General features: G+C 34.5%; 1 protein-coding gene across 3 annotated transcripts in view; it reads left to right on the top strand.

Moving 5' to 3' along the window:
- The window catches only part of Cabcoco1 (ciliary associated calcium binding coiled-coil 1), a 113,067-nt gene that overhangs the window by 47,923 nt on the left and 46,176 nt on the right, over positions 1-18,968 (top strand). The window lies entirely within an intron of this gene.

The following is an 18,968-nucleotide window of genomic DNA, read 5'->3' as shown; positions in this document are numbered from 1 at the left end:
CAAAGAGAAGTGAAGGCTTCTGACATGAGTACAATTTGCAGTGCAGCTTTCCCCATTGGGGCATTTCTTGAGTTTTAAAGGTACAAGGCAAGAGAAATAGAGGGCAGAACCTACAAAACAGAAGCTGATAAATCATTGGACAATTTCCTAAGACTAGAAGACAAAAATTAGAGTTTGGGCAGAAGGTCTGGGATCTAAAGGATAATTTGATAGAAACAGGTGGCATCCAGAAGTGAGCCTACCTGACAGTTTTACACTCCAGGCTTTGCTGATTCTTCCACTGTGACAAACAAATGATTCAGTCTGTAGAGGATCTGTCATAGAGCAGAGGCTTTGCATTTATGGTGATAGGACCGTAAAGCAGTTAAAGTTCAAAAACCAATAGCTGAAGAATCTCAGTCAGCTGAGACCCTGGTGTGGATGAATTATATAACTAGTGCTTCCAGCCTTACAAAGTTTGAAAAACAGCCCCAAGTCAGCTTAGCTCAGCCCAGGATTGGATTGAAGTGATCTGTTCCTACTCTTTGCCTGTCTGCAGGAAGATAACAAGTAAAAGAGCTGTGAGACAACTACAAATGGTGAAATAATGTGTGATTGGGCCTCTAAAAGAGAAAAGGAAGAAGGAAAGATAAAATATTTGAATAAATAGAGGGCAGTTTTTATGAAACTTTCATGGAAAATATAAACTCACAAATACAAGAAGCCCAACAAACTAAACATGAGACTCAAAAAGAAAACTAAACCATCATAATCATAATAATGATATAATCATATTGCTAAAAACAAGTGACAAAAATAAACCTTAGAAGCACCCAGAGAATAAAAATACATTTTCTTTATTCCACGCAGCAGGAAAAAAAAAGAAAGACAAGAATGAGAGCAGAATTTTAGGTGAAAACAGTGCAAGCCATAAGACAGCAGAACATTAACCAAAAATAAACTATCAATCTAGAACTCCATATCCAGTGAAAGTGTTTAATAATGTTGGTGAAATAAGTAGGTCCTTATTTAGATATACAAGAGAGTAAAAATTCATCAACAGATCTGCATTACAAGAAATATTAAAGGGATCCTCAGGCAGAAAAAAAAAATGACACTACATGAAAATCTATATCTTCACAAAGGAATGAAAGTATAATAAGTAATAAACATGTGAGCCAATATAAAATGATTTTTATTATTTAAAAAATTATCTTAAAATAATTTGATGCATAAAGTAAAAATAAAGGTAATAAGGACCAGGGATTTAGCTCAGTGGTTCCACCGGCTGCCTCAAAAGCTCAAGGTCCCAAGTTCAATCCCCGGTACCAAAAAATAAAATAAAACAAAATAAAATAAAGGTAATGTATTGTTAAACTTATAACAAATACAGAAACAAAAATATATGAAAAAAGTAGTACAAAGGCCAAGAAGGAAAAGATAGATATCTATTATTGTAAGATTCTGGACATAAAATGTTATATTATTATTTAGGCTACACTTCAGTATAAGAATGCATTACATAATCTTTAAATCAACCATCAAAACTTTATAGCTAATAAGCAAGCAGACAAGGTGAATTAAAATAAAAATATACTTAGTTAATACAAAAGAAGCCAACAAAAGAAAACAAAGGACATATGAGACATATGGGAAAAAAAGTAAAATGGTAGATTGAAATCCAACTATATAAAGTATCATTAAATTGAAATATAAAAATAACTATAAATTATATTAAACATTATAACCTATATAAAAATTAAAGGTCATTAGACCTTTGGCCATTGGCCAACACTATGACTGACCTGTATGATGTCTACAATAAACACGCATTGTTATAATAGAAGGACACAAACAGGTTTAAAGAAAAAGATGGAAAATATGTATACCATGTCAACAACAATCAAAAGAAAGCAGCAGTGGTTTTGTAAGTATTAGGCACAATAGATATTAGCACAAAGAACCTGAAGGTCATTTCATAATGATAAATGGGTCAACTCCATGAGAGTGCATGAGAATCCCAAACACTGAGATACAAAATAACAGGCTAAAACTATATGACACAAAATGAGTAGACTGCAAGAAATAGACATTCATAGCTAAAATAGAATTAGAAAGAGAAATGTATAATTATAATGGGAAATTTCAACATCCTTCCCACAAATTGTTGGACTCAGAATCCAAAAATAGAAAAATATAAATAATTTGACCAATACTATGAAATAACTTGATATAATTGACATAATAACTTGATATAATTGACAACCACCACAACAGAAAACACATTTATTTTAAGTACACAAAGGATATTTATAACGTAGTCAACATTCTGGATCATAAAATAAATCTAAATTTTAAAGGACTCAAATATCACAAATTGTATTTTTGGATCACAATTGAATTTTACTTTTTAAATTTTTCCCATTAAGTTTATTGGTACATTTTAGGTATAAAATACAGTTACATTCATCATTGGGATCTTGTACCATTACATGAGTATCTTGGTTCTTATTTTTTTCCCCATTCCCCTGCCCTCCCTTCACCCCCTCCACCCTTCCCTATTTGAAAAGACTGTGTTTCCATTTTTTTCCTTTTCTCATATTTTTTCTTTTCCCTTTTTTCCTTTTCCCTACCCCTCCCATTTCCCCTGCTCCTTTAGACCTTTCTTCCTATTACACAATATCATTATATATTTTTAAATTACAATATCAATATCTAGGAGACATTATCACAGATTTTACAGAATTTAAAAGGATATAGAAAGCATATTACAAAAATCGTTATTGAAATAAATTTGACAACTTCTAAGAAGTACCTTGGAAGACAAATTAATGAAACTAACTCTGGAGGAAATATAACATTTGAATAGCACCTATTAAAGAGAGTATATTCCTAGCTTGAAAACCTACCTATATGACAACAGCAGGCTCATATACGTTTTAACTGATAAATTATATCAAAAATTTAAAGCAGAAAAAAGAAGGAACACTTCTCCCCTCATTTTAGGAAATCAACATTGTGCTAATACTAAAAGTGGATAAAAATAATAGGAGAAAAAAGTATGAACATAGATAGAAATTTGTTTAACAAAGCAAACTATTAGAAGTCAGATCTGGCAGTATGTAGAAAGTGGTTTTGTTATAGGGATGGCAGTGTTGGTTCAGTTTTGGAATATCCACCCCCAAAAGTCATCATTTTAACAGAGGAAAGGAAAAAGCCATATGATCCTGTCACTAGTTGGAGAAAAAGTATTGGACTAAATTCTACAGCTGTTCATGGTAAAAGCTATCAGGAGACTAGAAGTAGAACAGAACCTTCTCAACAGATTAAAGACATGTACTCAGGCTGGGGATTTAGCTCAGTGCTTTTGCCGCCTGCTACACAAGCGCAAAGACCCGAGTTCTATTCTTTTATTAAAAAAAAAAAAAGACATGTACTACATACTTCCAGGGAGAATGCCTTATGTGAACAGAGAAGATACAATGCTTTCTCCTTAAGGTGGGGAATAAGGGCAGATATGCTTACTCTTTATCTGTCCATTGAACTTTGAAACATAGGCCCAACCAAAGTAGTCTGGCAATAAAATGACACAATTAGGATAGGATTGGCAAGATAGAAGCAAAATCTTTATATGTAGATGATATGCTCATCTACAGAGAAAATACTAAGAAATCTCCAGGAGCCCCTAGATCTTCCATTTGAATTTAGCAGGATTAGAAAACACAAGGTATATATAAAAATTCAGGTCTATGTATACTTGCTATGAATGAAGAATTGGATATTGAAATTTAAAAGTTATGTAGGAGTACAAAGGACCAGAAAAGTTAAAAAACAAAAAAACAAACAAACAAAAAACAGTGTTGGAAGACATTTAGTACCTAATTTTAAGACTTCTTCTAAAGCTACAGTAATCAAGGCAGTGTTGGTGTAAGGAAAGACATATAGATCATTTGAATAAAACAGAGAATCTAGAAATAGAAGCACACATATATGGTCCACTGAGTTTTGAAAGATTATTTAACAGTAGCATTTTATAGAATATAAACTCATTTCAAGAGCCAAGGAGGAGAGAGTGTTTTCAGCAAACGGCACTAGAACACCTGGTATCTGTATATAAAAAATTAACCTCAACCCTTTATTTCCATACATGAAAATAACTTGAAGGGATCTATGAACCTAAATATGAAAGCCTAAAAGTATAAAACTTTAAGAAGCAATTATAAGGGAAGATGTTTATGAATTTAGGGTAGGCAAGAACTACCTAGGATACAAAAGACATGATGTATAAAAGAAAAAAATTGATAAATGAGATTCCATCAAAATTTAGAACTTTAAATGACATCATTAAAATGAAAAGTAGTCCTTAAACAGACCATATTTACAATGCATATAACCTATGACCAGAATATATAAAGAACTCTTACAGCTCATTAATAGACAACCCAATTGAAAAATAGACATAAGAAGATGATAAATAGCCAGTATAGCACAAGGAACAGTGTGCAACTCTAGAATCAGAAAAATACTAATCAGTACAATAACAAGATTGAATTATACACTCATTAGGGAGATGAAGGTAAAAGTTTTAAAAGCCTTGTCATGACTTTTTCTTTTTGTTGGATTCACCCCCTTTGCATTTAATTTGTCACACCCAATGGATTCATTCTGCTGGGCTTCCTGGGGTTGTGAACCTCATTGTCTTTTCCTAAGGTATTGAATAAAATTTTTTGGAGTGCTGGTTTGGTATTCATGAAGTTCCTGAGGTGCTCTTTATCATGAAAGTATCTTATTTCTCCATCAATTTTGAAAGATAGTTTTGCAGGGTACATCAATCTGGGTTGGAGGCTGTTTTCTTTTAGGGCTTGAAATACATCACTCCAAGCTCTTCTTGCCTTGAGGGTTTGCATTGAGAAGTCTGCTGTGATTCTGATGGGCTTTCCTTTGTATGTGATTTGTTTCTTTTCTCTCACTGCTTGTAGAATTTTGTTCTTCTGTTGGATTTCTGGAACCCTAACTATTATATGCCTATTTGTAGATTTTTTTTTGATCAAGGCTAGCTGGAGTCCTGTATGCCTCACTTATCTGTATGTCAAGTTCTTTTCCCCTCCTTGGGAAGTTTTCTGCCATCACTTCTGTGAACAGTTTTTTTATGTCATCTGCACTCTCCTCTTTCTTCATTGACTCCAATCAGTCTTATGTTATTCTTTGCATCATCTAGCAGCTGCTGGATTGATTTCTCATGTTCCCTTACAATTTTAAAGCCATTTTTCTTTTCCTGGTCACTAATTGCAATCTTTTCTTCTATATCTGAAATTCTATCTTCACATTGGTTCATTCTGCTGCATGGACTTTCAATGGAGTTTTTAATCTCCTGGAAATCTGTTTGCATCTGTTTTATGGATTCCATTTGTTTCCTATGTTGGGATTCCATCATGTTCCTCAGATCCTCTATTTTTTTTATCTGTGTCCTCTCTAGATTTATTAATCATGTCTTGCACCATGAGCACAATCTTTGCTGTTATCTGAGTAATTATTTCTGATTTCATTTTTCCCATATCTTCTTTTGTTGCCAGTTCAGAGAGTCCAGGTGGTTGAGTATCAGATTGTTCCATCTCATTTCCCTTTGGAGTTGGTGTAGGTGATCCAGAAGTCTGTTTTTGAGCCTTGTTTATGTGTCTTCTCATTTCCACGGTGGGGGGTAGTGCTTCTGGTGCCCACGTGGCTCAGCTTCTCTGCCCAAGGAGCATGGAATGGCGGCAGGGGAGCTTCCTTCCAGGTGCTGGGACCTGGTCACCTTCTCTGCCCAAGAAGCCTGGGATGGCAATGGGGGAGCTTCCTTCTGGGTGCTGGGACCGGCTCAGCTTCTCTGCCCCAGGAGTGTGGGGTGGCGGTGGGGGAGCTTCCTTCCGGGTGCTGGGACCAGTCCACCTTCTCTTCCCTAGCAGCATGGGATAGAGGCGGGAGAGCTTCCTTCCGGGTCTACTTTTTAAAATTTTATTAGTACATGTTTGTATTTTATCTGTACATGAAGGTTACATTCATCTTGGGGAGTAGATACATGTACATAATACAGCTTGTTTCTTTATTTAATCCCCTTCCCTTTCCCACCCATCTCTTTCCCTCTACTTGTAAATCCTCTTTCCTTATTTTCAATCCTGATATCATTATTCTTAACTCATGTTCATTAAGGTTATTATGTTCCTGTACATGGCATATCTGAATTCTATTTACTTCCCCTCCTTCTCCCCCTAAACCTCTCATCCTGTCTTCTGGACCCCTTCCTATTTACATGATATTTATCCACTTGTTTCCTTCTATTCATCCTTTATTATGCTCTTTGTTTGTACTTTGTCTTACTCAAATGAGAGACACCATATGATATTTAAGCTTGTGTGTCTGATTTCTTTCACTCAATAATATATTTACCAGATGCAACCATTTTCCAATAGATGCCTCAAATTTATCCTTCTATAGAGCTGAGTAGTACTCCATTATGTATAGATCTCACATTTTCTTTATCTGTCCATCTATTGATGGGTATACTGGCTGCTTCCAGGATTTAGCTACCATGAATTGTGCTGCTGTAATTATTGGTATGCATGTATTACTGTAGTATGATGTCTTTAGCCCTTTGGGGAAGAAAGCTAGAAGGGAAATAGCTGGGTAACATGGAATTTCTAATTTTAATTATTTGAGAAACTTCCATACTGATTTTCCATAGTGGTTGTACTAGTTTACAACCACTGCAGCCATGCTAGTATTTGTTATTCTTTTGCTTCGTGATGATTGTCATTCTTTCTGGTGTAAAATGGAATCTTATTGTTCCTTTAATTTGCATTTCTCTAAGGACCAGATATGTTGAACATTTTTTCATATATTTGTTGGCCATTTGCATATCTTCCTCTAAGAAGTATTTGTTCATTTCACTTGCCCATTTTTGGATTAGGTCTTTTATTTTTTTAGTTCTTTATATTATTAGGAGTCAGTAACAAAATCTCAAGTGTGTATAAAGGAAATAACACAGTTCCCAATAACCAATGGATAAAAGAAGAAATTAAAAAGTACTACTTAAAAGTATTTTTATGAGACTGAAAACAGAAAATGTTAATACTAACGTGATAAAATTAAATCAGTATTTCGGTATCCAATTCTTCATTTATCGCAAGTATACATAGACCTGAATTTTTTATATATACCTTGTGTTTTCTAATCCTGCTAAATTCAAATGCAAGTTCTAGGGGCTCCTAGAGATTTCTTAGTATTTTCTCTGTAGATGATCTTTTCATCTACATATAAAGATTTTGCTTCTACCTTGCTAATCCTATCCTAATTGTGTCATTTCATTGCCAGACTGTTTTGGTTTAGGCCTATGTTTCAAAGTTTAATGGACAGATGAAGAGTAGGCATATCTGCCCTTGTTCCCCACCTCAGGGACAAAGCATTGTATCATCTCCATTCATAGAAGGAGTTTTTGTTGGAAGTATGGAGTACATGTCTTTGATCTGTTGAGAAGGTTCTGTTCTACTTTTAGCCTACTGATAGCTTTTACCATGAACAGCTGTAGAATTTAGTCCAATACTCTTTCTCCAACTAGTGACAGGATCATATGGCTTCTTCCTTTCCTCTGTTAAAATGATGACTTCTGGGGGGGAATCTTCCAATGCTGAACCAACACTGCCATCCCTGTAATAAAACCACTCTCTACATACTGCCAGATCTGACTTCTAATAGTTTGTTTTGTTAAACAAATTTCTATCTATGTTCATACTTTTTTCTTCTATTATCTTTATCCAGTTTTAGCATTAGCACAATGTTGATTTCCTAAAATGAGGGGAGAAATGTTCCTTTTATTTCTGCTTTAAATTTTTGATATAATTTATCAGTGAAAATGTATATGACCCTGTTGTTGTCATATAGGTAGGTTTTCAAGCTAGGAATATACTCTCTTTAATAGGTGCTATTCAAATTTATATTTCCTCCAGAGTTAGTTTCATTAATTTGTCTTCCAAGGTACTTCTTAGAAGTTGTCAAATTTATTTCAATAACAATTTTTGCAATATGCTTTCTATATCCTTTTAAATTCTGTAAAATCTGTAGTAATGTCTCCTAGATATTGATATTGTAATTTTTAAAATGCATAATGATATTGTGTAATAGGAAGTAAATCTTTAAAGGAGCAGGGGAAGTGGGAGAGGTAGGGGAAAGGGAAGAAGGGAAAAGAAAAAATATGAGAAAAGGAAAAAAATGGAAACAAAGTCTTTTCAAATAGGGAAGGGTGGAGGGGGGTGAAGGGAGGGCAGGGGAATGGGGAAAATAATAAGAACCAAGATATTAATTAATGGCACAAGATCCCAATGATGCATGTAACTGTATTTTATACCTAGTATGTATCAATAAACTTAACGGGGGAAAAATTAAATCAGTATATAGAGGGAAGTTTATAGCACAAAACAAAAAGTTTTAAATATCTGATCTCAATATTTCCACCTCAAACTAATAAAGAAGAGAAGATTAAATACAAATTAAGCAGAAAAGAAGAAATTATAAGAATGGAAGCCAATTTTCAAATTAAACTTTTTTTTAAAAAATCAATAAAATTAATAAATGTCCATCAAGATTGAGCAGAAATAAAGAGAAATAAGGCAAATTACCAATATTGGCAATGAGAAAGATGACATCACTAGAATTTTACAAATATAGGAGAGCAATAAGGGATTATTCTTGCCAAGAACTATAAAGGGTCTAGGATTTTATCTACTGTATGAGTTAGTATGTCATTGTTTCTTGGATCCTGGCAGAAAGTCCAAGACCTGTGAATCAGAATGAGAAATAAAAATCAAAAATATCAAATTGAACTTAATGAGAAGGAAATAAAAAAGATAAGAGCAGAAATTAATGAAATAGATAATATATAAATGAGGAAATTAACAGAGATATGAGATAATTTTTAGAAAGACTAGTGAAACTAATAATTTCCTATTAAGACATTAAGAATAAAAGGAGAGATGGCAGACAACACCAAAAAAAAGAAAACTATAAAAAATAAAATATTGGAAATTTTAAAAGCTTTATGTTGAAGACATTGAATTAAGTTAAAATATTTTCCACAAGGAAATTTACAAGCCTGGATTGCTTCATGTTTAGGAAAGAAATAAAATAAATATTTTATGAACTTCCCCAGAGTTTAGAAAAAGATTAATGTAACTGTAATAACAAAACCTGACAAGGACAGTTTAAGAAAAGAAATATTCTGGGCCAGGGATTTAGCTCAGTGGTTCCACTGCCTGCCTCACAAGTGCAAGGTCCAGAGTTCAATCCCTGGTACCAAAACAAAAAACAAAAAACAATAAAAACAAAAAAGAAAAGAAATTTTCTAACATACTCTTTTATGAACATGTATGCAGAAGTCCTAAACAAAATGTTAACAAATCAAATCCAATAGTATGTAAAAAGATAGCACCACATGATCAACTTAAATTAATTTCAAGAATGCAAGATTTGCTTACTATTTGAGAATTCATCAATGCAACTTACTATACTATTAGAATAATGATGACAAACCATATGTTTTTTTCATTAGAAGCAGAACAGTTATATAAATCTAAAACCAATAATTTTAAAATCTGCAAGCAAACTTGGAATGGAAAGAATATTCCTTAATATGATTAAAAGTTAAAAGTATCTACAAACACCTAGGTCAAACATTACAATCAATGGTCAAATATTGAAGCTATTTATCCTGAGTGTTGGAACAGGAATGTCTGCTATTATTACATAATTGGTAAAAAAATGCAAAAGTAAGATTTCAAATTCTCACCCAGACATATACTCCTATGAGTGTATGGAGTATTAAAAACCTATGTAAAAATTATTGGAACTTATAAAAGAATTTAAAAAAAAAAAGAATTTTTCAATATTACTGAATAAGTGGCCAATATACAAAAATAATTTTTTCTATACAGCAGCAAGAAACAATTAGAAAAGAAAACAATAAAATGATACTACAATAACATCAACAAGCATAAAATATGTAACTGAAAATAGATGAAGTACGAATGTATGTATCTATACAAATGGAAGACTTCAAAACATTATTGAGAAAAAGGCAGAGAATAGCTAAAACAATATTGAACAAAATTAGAGGGTTTATATTACTATATTTCAAGAGTTATAAATTTACACTGATTTTTAAACACTGTGATTAACTTAAACTGGTTTAAACAGACAAATCAATCACTGGAAGAGAATTAAAGAGAACAAAAAAAGACTTACATAGTCATTTAGTTTGTGATCAAGGTGACAGTACAGTGCAGAAGGGAAAAAGTGATCCTTTTGATAAATATTTAAGACTCAAAGGAATATTCCATAAGTAAAATAATGAATCCAGATCCTTAACTCAAATATAAAAAGATTATTTCCAGATGAACTGTAGCTTTGAACATGAAAGTAAACTATTTAAGCTTATAAAAGACAGCATACAAAAACATAGACTTAAAAAATGTCACATACACCCCCAGAAAAACATGAAAGAAAAAATTGACAAGCTTTACTACATTAATATTAAGGATTTCTTTACAACAAAAGACACTAATACAAGGATAAAGCTTTGGGTTATTGGGAGAAAATATTTGCCATACAATGTTTGTGATAAAAGACACATCCAAATGAATAACTCCAAATCAGTAAAATGTGAGGCAGATAAACCAATATTTAAAAATACACAAAAACTTAAATACACAGTTTGTGGAAGCAGATATCCAAATAAGAGCTTATGTTCAACTTTGTTAGCTGTTGTTTGGATCTTAAAAGTCTCCTCTAAGCTCATATGATAAAAGCTTGGTCCCTAGTGGCTCTCAGTATAAAGGGAGATGGTGGAATATCTGGAATGTGGGGACTACTTGGAGGAAGTAGGTCACTGGGCACTTGTCCTTAAAGGGATGTTTTTATCCAGCTTCTTCCCTCTTTTTGCTTCCTGGCTGCCATGAGATTAATAAGCTTCTCCTGCTTGCTTCCCACATGATGTACTGCCTCGCCATTGGCCCAAAAGCAAAGCAGATAATAACCATGGACCAAAACCTCTGAAACTGTTAGCCAAAATAAATCTTTCCTCCTTAGAAGTTGATTATCTGATGTATCATTGTCACAGCAGTGCAAAGCTAGCAATCAGCTGGAAGCTGATCTAACACCACACAGTCTCCACAGGGAGTCTCTCCATGTGGCTAACTGGACTTTATTGGGAGGGCTTGGATCCCAAAAGTGAGAGGTGTCAAGGGGCTGGCGCAGAAGCTTCCACTCTTCAAAGAGCTTAGGCCCAGAACTGCAAGTACAGTTACTGAAGTCATATTGTATTGGGTGAAGTGGTCACAGAGCCAGCTAGGATTCAGGGGAACAGCGATCAAACTCCACTTCCCAATGGGGAAAACCACAGAGAATTTGCGGCCACCCATAATCCATTACATCTCCTCACCTCCCTCAAATTTATGCTTTTCCAAAACTAGCTCTATCATCCAAGTTCATTTCAGATCCTGTCTTTTTTATGAATTATTAACCCACTAAACTGAAAATAGCTCCTTCATTTCTCCCTGTGAACTCTCATTTCATCTCTACCTTTCTTAGGGTACTTTTAACTTTCATTCTTGAATTATTTATATAAATCTTATCTCCTCTACATTTTAAATAACATTTATTTATAGTTACTGAAGTAAGAAATTCATATTGTAGAAATTAGTGGGATTCATTTCTGAATAATATGCGCTTGTTTTACATCTCAGGTATGAAAATAATAAATGTTGGGCCGGGGACTTAGCTTAGTGGTTCCACCTCCTGCCTTGCAAGTGGAAGGACCCCAGTTCAATCCCCGGTACCAAATAATAATAATAATAATAATAATAATAATAATAATAATAATAATAATAAAATGTTTATTGAGTAAAGCTTGGAATAAAATTCAAACTTTCTAATATGTCAATACTAAATTCTTTCCAAGTTTATTTGACTTCGTACTTACTTCTTATACTAAATCACTTTTTTATTTTTTTCATATATCCTTTTATTAGTACAATTTAGGTGTACAACATAATGACATTCATAACTGGAGATATGCACCTTTACATACTCTCTTGGTTCTTATTTTTCCCCCTTTCCCTACCCTCCCTTCAACCCCTCCATCCCTCGCTATTTGCAAAGACTTTTGTTTCCATTTTTTCATTTTCTCATATTAATTCCATTCCCTTCTTTCCTTTCCCCTACTCCTTCCACTTCCCCCTCCCCTTTGCTGCTTTTCTTCCTATTTCACATTATCTATTATACCTTTTAGTCTTTATTTATGCTTTCAGTTTCTCACACTACAGAAACTATTCGATATTTACACGTGTGTCGTGTTTATTTCACTTAAGAGTATCGCATCAATGCGCATCCATTTAGCAATAAATGTCTATAATTTCTCATTTTTGATGGGTGAGCAGTACTCCATTTTATTTTAAAAACCACATTTTCTTGATCCAGTCTCCAGTTGATGGGCATTTGGGCTGTTTCCAAGTTTTAGCTATCACAAACTGTGATGCTATGAACATGGGTGCACATATATCACTGTGGTATGATTCTTTTAATTCTTTGGGGAAGATCCCCAGCAGTGGAATAGCGGGGTCAAATGGGACTTACAGTCCTAGTTCTTTGAGGTATCTCCATACTGATTTCCACAATGGTTGCACCATTCTACACTTCCGCCAACAGTGGAGCAGTGTTCCTCTTTCCCCACAGCCCCGCCAGCATTCGTTGGTGCTTGATTTCATGATAGCAGCCATTCTTTCTGGAGTGAGGTGGACTCTCAGTGTTGTTTTCATTTGCATCTCTCGAATGACCAGTGATGTTGAACATTTTTTCATGTGTTTATTTTCCATGTCTACTTCTTTGTGTAATAAATGTCTGTTCATTTCAGATGCTCATTTTTGGATTAGGTCTTTAAATTTGAGAGGTCTGATTTTTTTAAGTTCTTTATAGATTTGAGATAGAAGACCTTTGTCTGAGGGACCGCTGGTGAAAATTTTTTCCCACATTGTTCATTCTCTCTTCACACTGCTGGTGGTTTCTCTTGCTGTGCAGAAGCTTTTTAGTAAAAAGAGATTCTACTTGTTGATTGTTTGTGCTAGTTCACGGGCAACTGAGGTTTTGTTCATAAAGTCTTTTCCTACCCCAATGTCTTGAAGAGTTCTACCTAAACTCTGTTCCAGCTGGTTCAGTGTTTCTGTTTTTATATTTAGATCTTTAATCCATTTTGATTTTAGATTAGTGCATGGTGAGAGATATAGGTCTAGTTTTAGTCTTTGGCAAGTTGAAACCCAATTTTACCACATTATGGTCTGATAATATACAGGGGATAACTTCAATTCCTTTGCACTTACCTAAATATGTTCTATGAGCAAGTATGTGGTCTATTTTGAAGAATGACCCATGTGCAGCTGAAAAGAATGTGTATTCTGATTTTGTGGGGTGGAACACTCTGTAAATATCTGTTAGGTTCATATCTTCAATAGTTTGATTTAGTTCTAGTATTTCATTGCTTGTTTTTTGTCTAGTTGATCTATCTATTTGTGACAATGGGGTATTGAGGTCCCTCACTACTATTGTATTAGTGCTTATACAGTTTTTCACATCCATTAGTATTTGTTTTATATAGTGGGGTGCACTAGTGTCTGGTGCATATATATTTATGATTGTCATCTCTTCCTCTTGGATTGCTCCCTTTACAAGGATATAGTGTCCTTCTTTGTCTCTCTTAATCAACGTGGGTTTGAAATCCACTTGGTCTGCAAAGAAGATAGTTACTCCTGCTTTCTTTCAGGTTCCTGTTGCATGGAGTATTGTTTTCCAACCTTTAACTTTCAGTCTATGAGTTTCTTTTTGTATTAAGTGTGTTTCTTGAATGCAACATATTGTTGAATCTTGCTTCTTGACTCATTCTTCCAGTCTATTTCTTTTGATTGGTGATTTGAGACCATTAACATTGATGGTTATAGCTGACATGTATTGAGTTATCATTGTCATGACTTTTTCTTTTTGTTTGATTCTCCCTCTTTGCTTTTAATTTCTTGTTGTGCCTGGCAGATTCATTCTGCTGGGCTTCCTGGGATTGTCATCCTGGTTGTCTTTTCCTAGGATTTTGTCTAAAATTTTTTGGAGTGCTGGTTTGGTATTCATAAAGTTCATCAGGTGCTCTTTGTCATGAAAATATCTTATTTCTCCATCAATTTTGAAAGATAGTTTTGCAGAGTACATCAATCTGGGTTGGAGGTTGTTTTCCTTTAGGGCTTGAAACACATCACTCCAAGTTCTTCTTGCCTGGAGGGTTTGCATTGAGAAGTCTGCTGTGATTCTGATGGGCTTTCCTCTGTATGTGATTTGTTTCTTTTCTCTAACTATTTGTAGAATTTTGTTCTTCTGTTGGGTGTCTGGAATCTTAACAATTACATGCCTATGTGTAGATTTTTTTGATCAAGGTTATTTGGAGTTCTATATGCCTCGCTTATCTGTATGTCAAATTCTTTTCCCCTGTTTGGGAAATTTTCTGCCATCACTTCTGTAAATAATTTTTTTATGTCATCTTCACTCTCTCCTGTTTCTTCATTGACTCAAATCAGTCTTATGTTATTTTTCTTTGAATTGTCTAGCTGCTGCTGGAGTGATTTCTCATGGTCCTTTAAAATTTTAAAGAATTTTTTCTTTTCCTTGTCACTAATTGCAATCTTATCTTCTATATCTGAAATTCTGTCTTCAAATTTGCTCATTCTGCTGCATAGACTTTCAGTGGAGGTTTTAATCTCCTGAATATCTGTTTGCATCTGTTTTATGGATTCAATTTGTTTCCTATGTTGGCATTCCATCATGTTCCTCAGCTCCTCCATTTTTTTATCTGTATCCTCTAGATTTGTTAATCATGTTTTACACTATGGGCACAATCTTTGCTGTTATGTGATAAATTATTTCTGATCTCATTTTTTCCAGATCCTCTTTCCTTGCTAGTTCAGGGAGTCCAGGTGGTTGAGTATCAGAGTGTTCCATCTTGTTTCCCTTTGGGGTTGCTGTAGGTGACCTGGAAGTCTGGTTCTGTGGCTTGTTTACCTATTTTCTCACTTTGACATGTGGGGGGGTGGGGGGGTTGGAACGATTGGTCTGTGTTCCTGGCACCCGAGCTCACCTCCTCGGGGTCAGATCTGTGGCACGCCTACCCAGAAGCCTCCTGCTGCCTGGGAGCCATGGTGCACTTATCTGGAGGTCTCCTCTGGGCTCAGAGCCATGGCACACCTACCCGGAAGCCTCCTGCTGCCTCCTAAATCACTTTTTTAAAAATAGAGATAGGCAAATAATGATATTAAATATTTTCCAGGCTCATATTGAGGGGAAAGTTCATAATAAAGAAGCAAAGAAGTAACACAGTGGCCAACACATGTTGAGCTCTTAACTATGACCAGGTCTACCTCTGAATGCTTCATCTTCATAACATCCTAATACTCCACAAGCCTTCAGAAAAAAGGAAAAAAGATAACCTGAGAATTAAAATCAGAGAAAACAAAAGGCCCAGAAAAAAATTAGCCTATAGGACTCTGAATAGTTCCAAGACATCTGAAATGTTGACATACTCTGACTACATAGGGAAGGAAGCCAGGCTCCAAGAATAAAGACAGAAAAGGACTTTGGGGATAAAAGAGGCCATCTTTTCTCTGAATTATAAATCTACTCTTTTCATTTTATATGGAGTAATGGTTAGCTCATGAATTTCATTTCTCTGCCAAATGAAACATTCAGGGTTTAAATTGCTTAAGTTTTTAATATATGCTAAAAATCTTTAACCACCCATACAGAAAAAGAAAGCTTAACAACAATTTAGTTTTTAAACATTGTGTTCTAGAGGCAATGATACACCATTGTAATTAGAGAAAATTAAACAAATTTCTGGTATTCTTGCTTAACAATGTAAAACTATTATGTGTTTAGTACTATACTTCATGACTGTTTTTAAAAAGGAGTATAATATGGTATCTGATATAAAAAAACTATGCTCTGTATTTGAAGAAGTAAAATTAAATATTTAGGAAATTAACAAGAAAGTTCAACTTTAAAAAACAGGATAAGGGGCTGGGGATTTAGCTCAGTGGTTCCACCACCTGCCTCAAAAGCACAAGGACCTGAGTTTGATCCCTGGCACCAAAAAAAAAAAAACAAAACCAAAAAACAGGATAAAAGTTCAGGAAAGGGAGGGATCACTGGAATGTAACAGCAAAATAAAATTTGTTGAGTGAATGAGTTGGGAATTAAAGTGGTCTTTCAAAGCCAAATAGAAGTTAGTCAGGCTATCAAAGAATGTTCCACATTCAGATTTGAGAAGGTGAAAATTTGTAACAGCAGAAGCAGGGATATGCAAGCAAGAATGACTAACATTTGAACCTGATAACAGGGATGAGACTACTTCTCTTGTGGAGGATTATGTATGGATTATGTATTAGAGATCATTGGAAAATACAGTCTAATGGTTACAGCAGCACAGACATGACAAGCTCTGAATGGATGCTAGTCACTGTGGTTCAGTCTTATACAAAAAAACTACCAAAGACATTTTCATATTTGACTGTGAGAGTATTAACACAGGAAAGTTATTCCTGAAATGTAGTTGGAATGAAATCTTCCTACTTGTTTGCCATAAAATCAGCATGATTTTCCAGAAAGAGATTATTATTTTTGACATGACGCAAAGGTCAGAGTTTGGGTGTATATTGGTGTCTGTGAATATGATGATTTGTTTAGGTGTTTTAGTTTCCAAAGTCAGGGTCAGGAGGCAAGTTAGGGCTACAGTGTTATGGCAACCAATCAAGCTGTTTGTTCAAAAAGCAGTCAATTTACTAGAAAACATTCTATCAACTAAGTTTAAGTAGTTATAAATTATTTGTGAGAAGTAATCAGTTTGTTTAAATAAAAGTATAAAATCATGTTTTCCATAAAAATATTATTCTATAAACATGAAACAAAGGTCAGATTTTGAATGTGAATGTACGTGATTCACACATTTGTATGTCCACACATTTGTATGTTTTCATTTACAAAGTGAAGGTCAAGAGGCCAGTTAGAACTACTTCAGGTCGAACCAAGCAATCAAAGTGTAATTGCCGTCCACAAAGTAGACAATTCACTGGCGAAAGTTCAAACAACCAAACTTAAAATATTTACCAATGCATTGTGCAAAGTCACTGTAAGTTTATCTTTTGAAAGGTATTAATACATGGATTGTTTTAGCAGATCTAACAACGTTTCACTCCATTATAGAAATAAACTTGATTAAAGTGATAGGACATATTTTTCATACAAAAATGTTTTTTATCTAGTGCCTATATCTTTTGGGTGCTTATAAATTGATTCCCATTTCATAATAAAGAATTCAGCAAAATTGCCATATAAAAAACTCATCAATTGCTTTTCATTTCATAAATATGCTTTGGAAACACTGTGCTAATTTTACAGAAAGTCATTAGGTTAAATAAATCACCTTTTGTGTATATTAACTAATGGAGTAAACTAATTCCAATATATAATTTACTTTTAAATGCCTCAGTGTTTCAGGAAGTATTAATAAAGCCCTGATTTCCTGTATCTTAAACCAAACATTAAGTTTGATCATTGCTTTCTTGAGTCTAAAAAAACAAATTATGAAAGTTTTAATGAACTTCTTGGAAACATAATGACAGAAGGGCATGTTTACAAAACCATTTCTTTGATTTCCAACCTAAACTAAAAAAGGCTTGGCCTAAGCTTTAAACCCCAAAGTGCAACTGTTAGGTACAATATTATTTAAATGATATTGAGAGAAAATAGTGAGAGCCAAGCTCACAAGTGATACATCATAGAAAACCTGAAGATTGCCTCCTCTCTTTTTGAAAAAAGCCAAAAAATATTCAGCATAGGATTGGGTCTTCCACTGCAGGAGCAGGACTGGTAAGTACATGGGAAGTGGCTTCTCTATGCAGCAAGCACCCTGTTCTTTCCAACCTGTCCTTGAAGAGCAGTATCACTGTAAGGCAAACATTAAGCTGTAGGATAAGATATTTTCTCAAAAGATTTTGAAACTCTGAAATTGGAGACTGTTTCCCTATGTTGAGTTTGCCCTGTTTTGTGGTACATACTTTGAATTTCTACTTACTAAATTTGGGAGAATGTTAGTGGACACCAGAGAAAGATCCTCTCAAATAAAAATAAGTACACCAGGGGCTGGGGATTTAGCTCAGTGGTGCCAATGCCTGCCTTGTAAGCACAAGGTCCTGAGTTCGATCCCTAGTATGCCCCCCCCAAAAAATAAGTACACCATTGTAAAAAAAATTGGATATACTTAATAAAAAGAAAAAAACAGCAAAAATGAAGAAGAAGGAAGAAAAGGAGAGAAAAGACAGGAAAGAAGGGAAGAAAAAAAGGATTGTATTAGATAATTTCCAACACCCATACCTTGAAGGAGGAGAAGTATATTTTGGCTCAGTTTCTTTTAGTCTGTGGTTGGCTGGGCTACCAGATACAAGTGGCATAGAAGACTGGTATGGCAGAGGAAAATGTGCTCATCTCGTGGGATCCAGGAAGCAGAGAGAAAGGAGAAACAGGGAAAAGAGCTATACTCTTCCAAGTCAGGACCCCAGTGACCCACCTCTTCCATCCAGAACCCACATCCTAATAGAAGTCAGCTCCAGCACCACTATGATCTAATAACCTCCCAAACACATGAATTTTGGGAGGCCACTGTAGGTCTAAACAAAAACATAGAGCTGGGGAGAAGTAAGGAAAGAGAAGGGAAAGAGAAATACAAACAAACAAAGAGTATCAATAAAGACAGATGAGGATTTTCTCTAAGGAAAACATTTTAAAGTATATAAATGGTGCTGGAGAAACTAGCTATATACATGAAGAAGACTGAGTATAGACCCATATCTCTCACCATGTACTAAACTTAAATCATAATG

This window comes from Heterocephalus glaber, unplaced genomic scaffold, assembly GCF_053883595.1.
Source record: "Heterocephalus glaber isolate CG9 unplaced genomic scaffold, H.glaber_assembly_v1.0 deba00001497, whole genome shotgun sequence".
In the NCBI taxonomy this organism is placed as follows: Eukaryota; Metazoa; Chordata; class Mammalia; order Rodentia; family Bathyergidae; genus Heterocephalus; species Heterocephalus glaber.
This window is presented reverse-complemented; position numbering and strand designations above follow the sequence as displayed.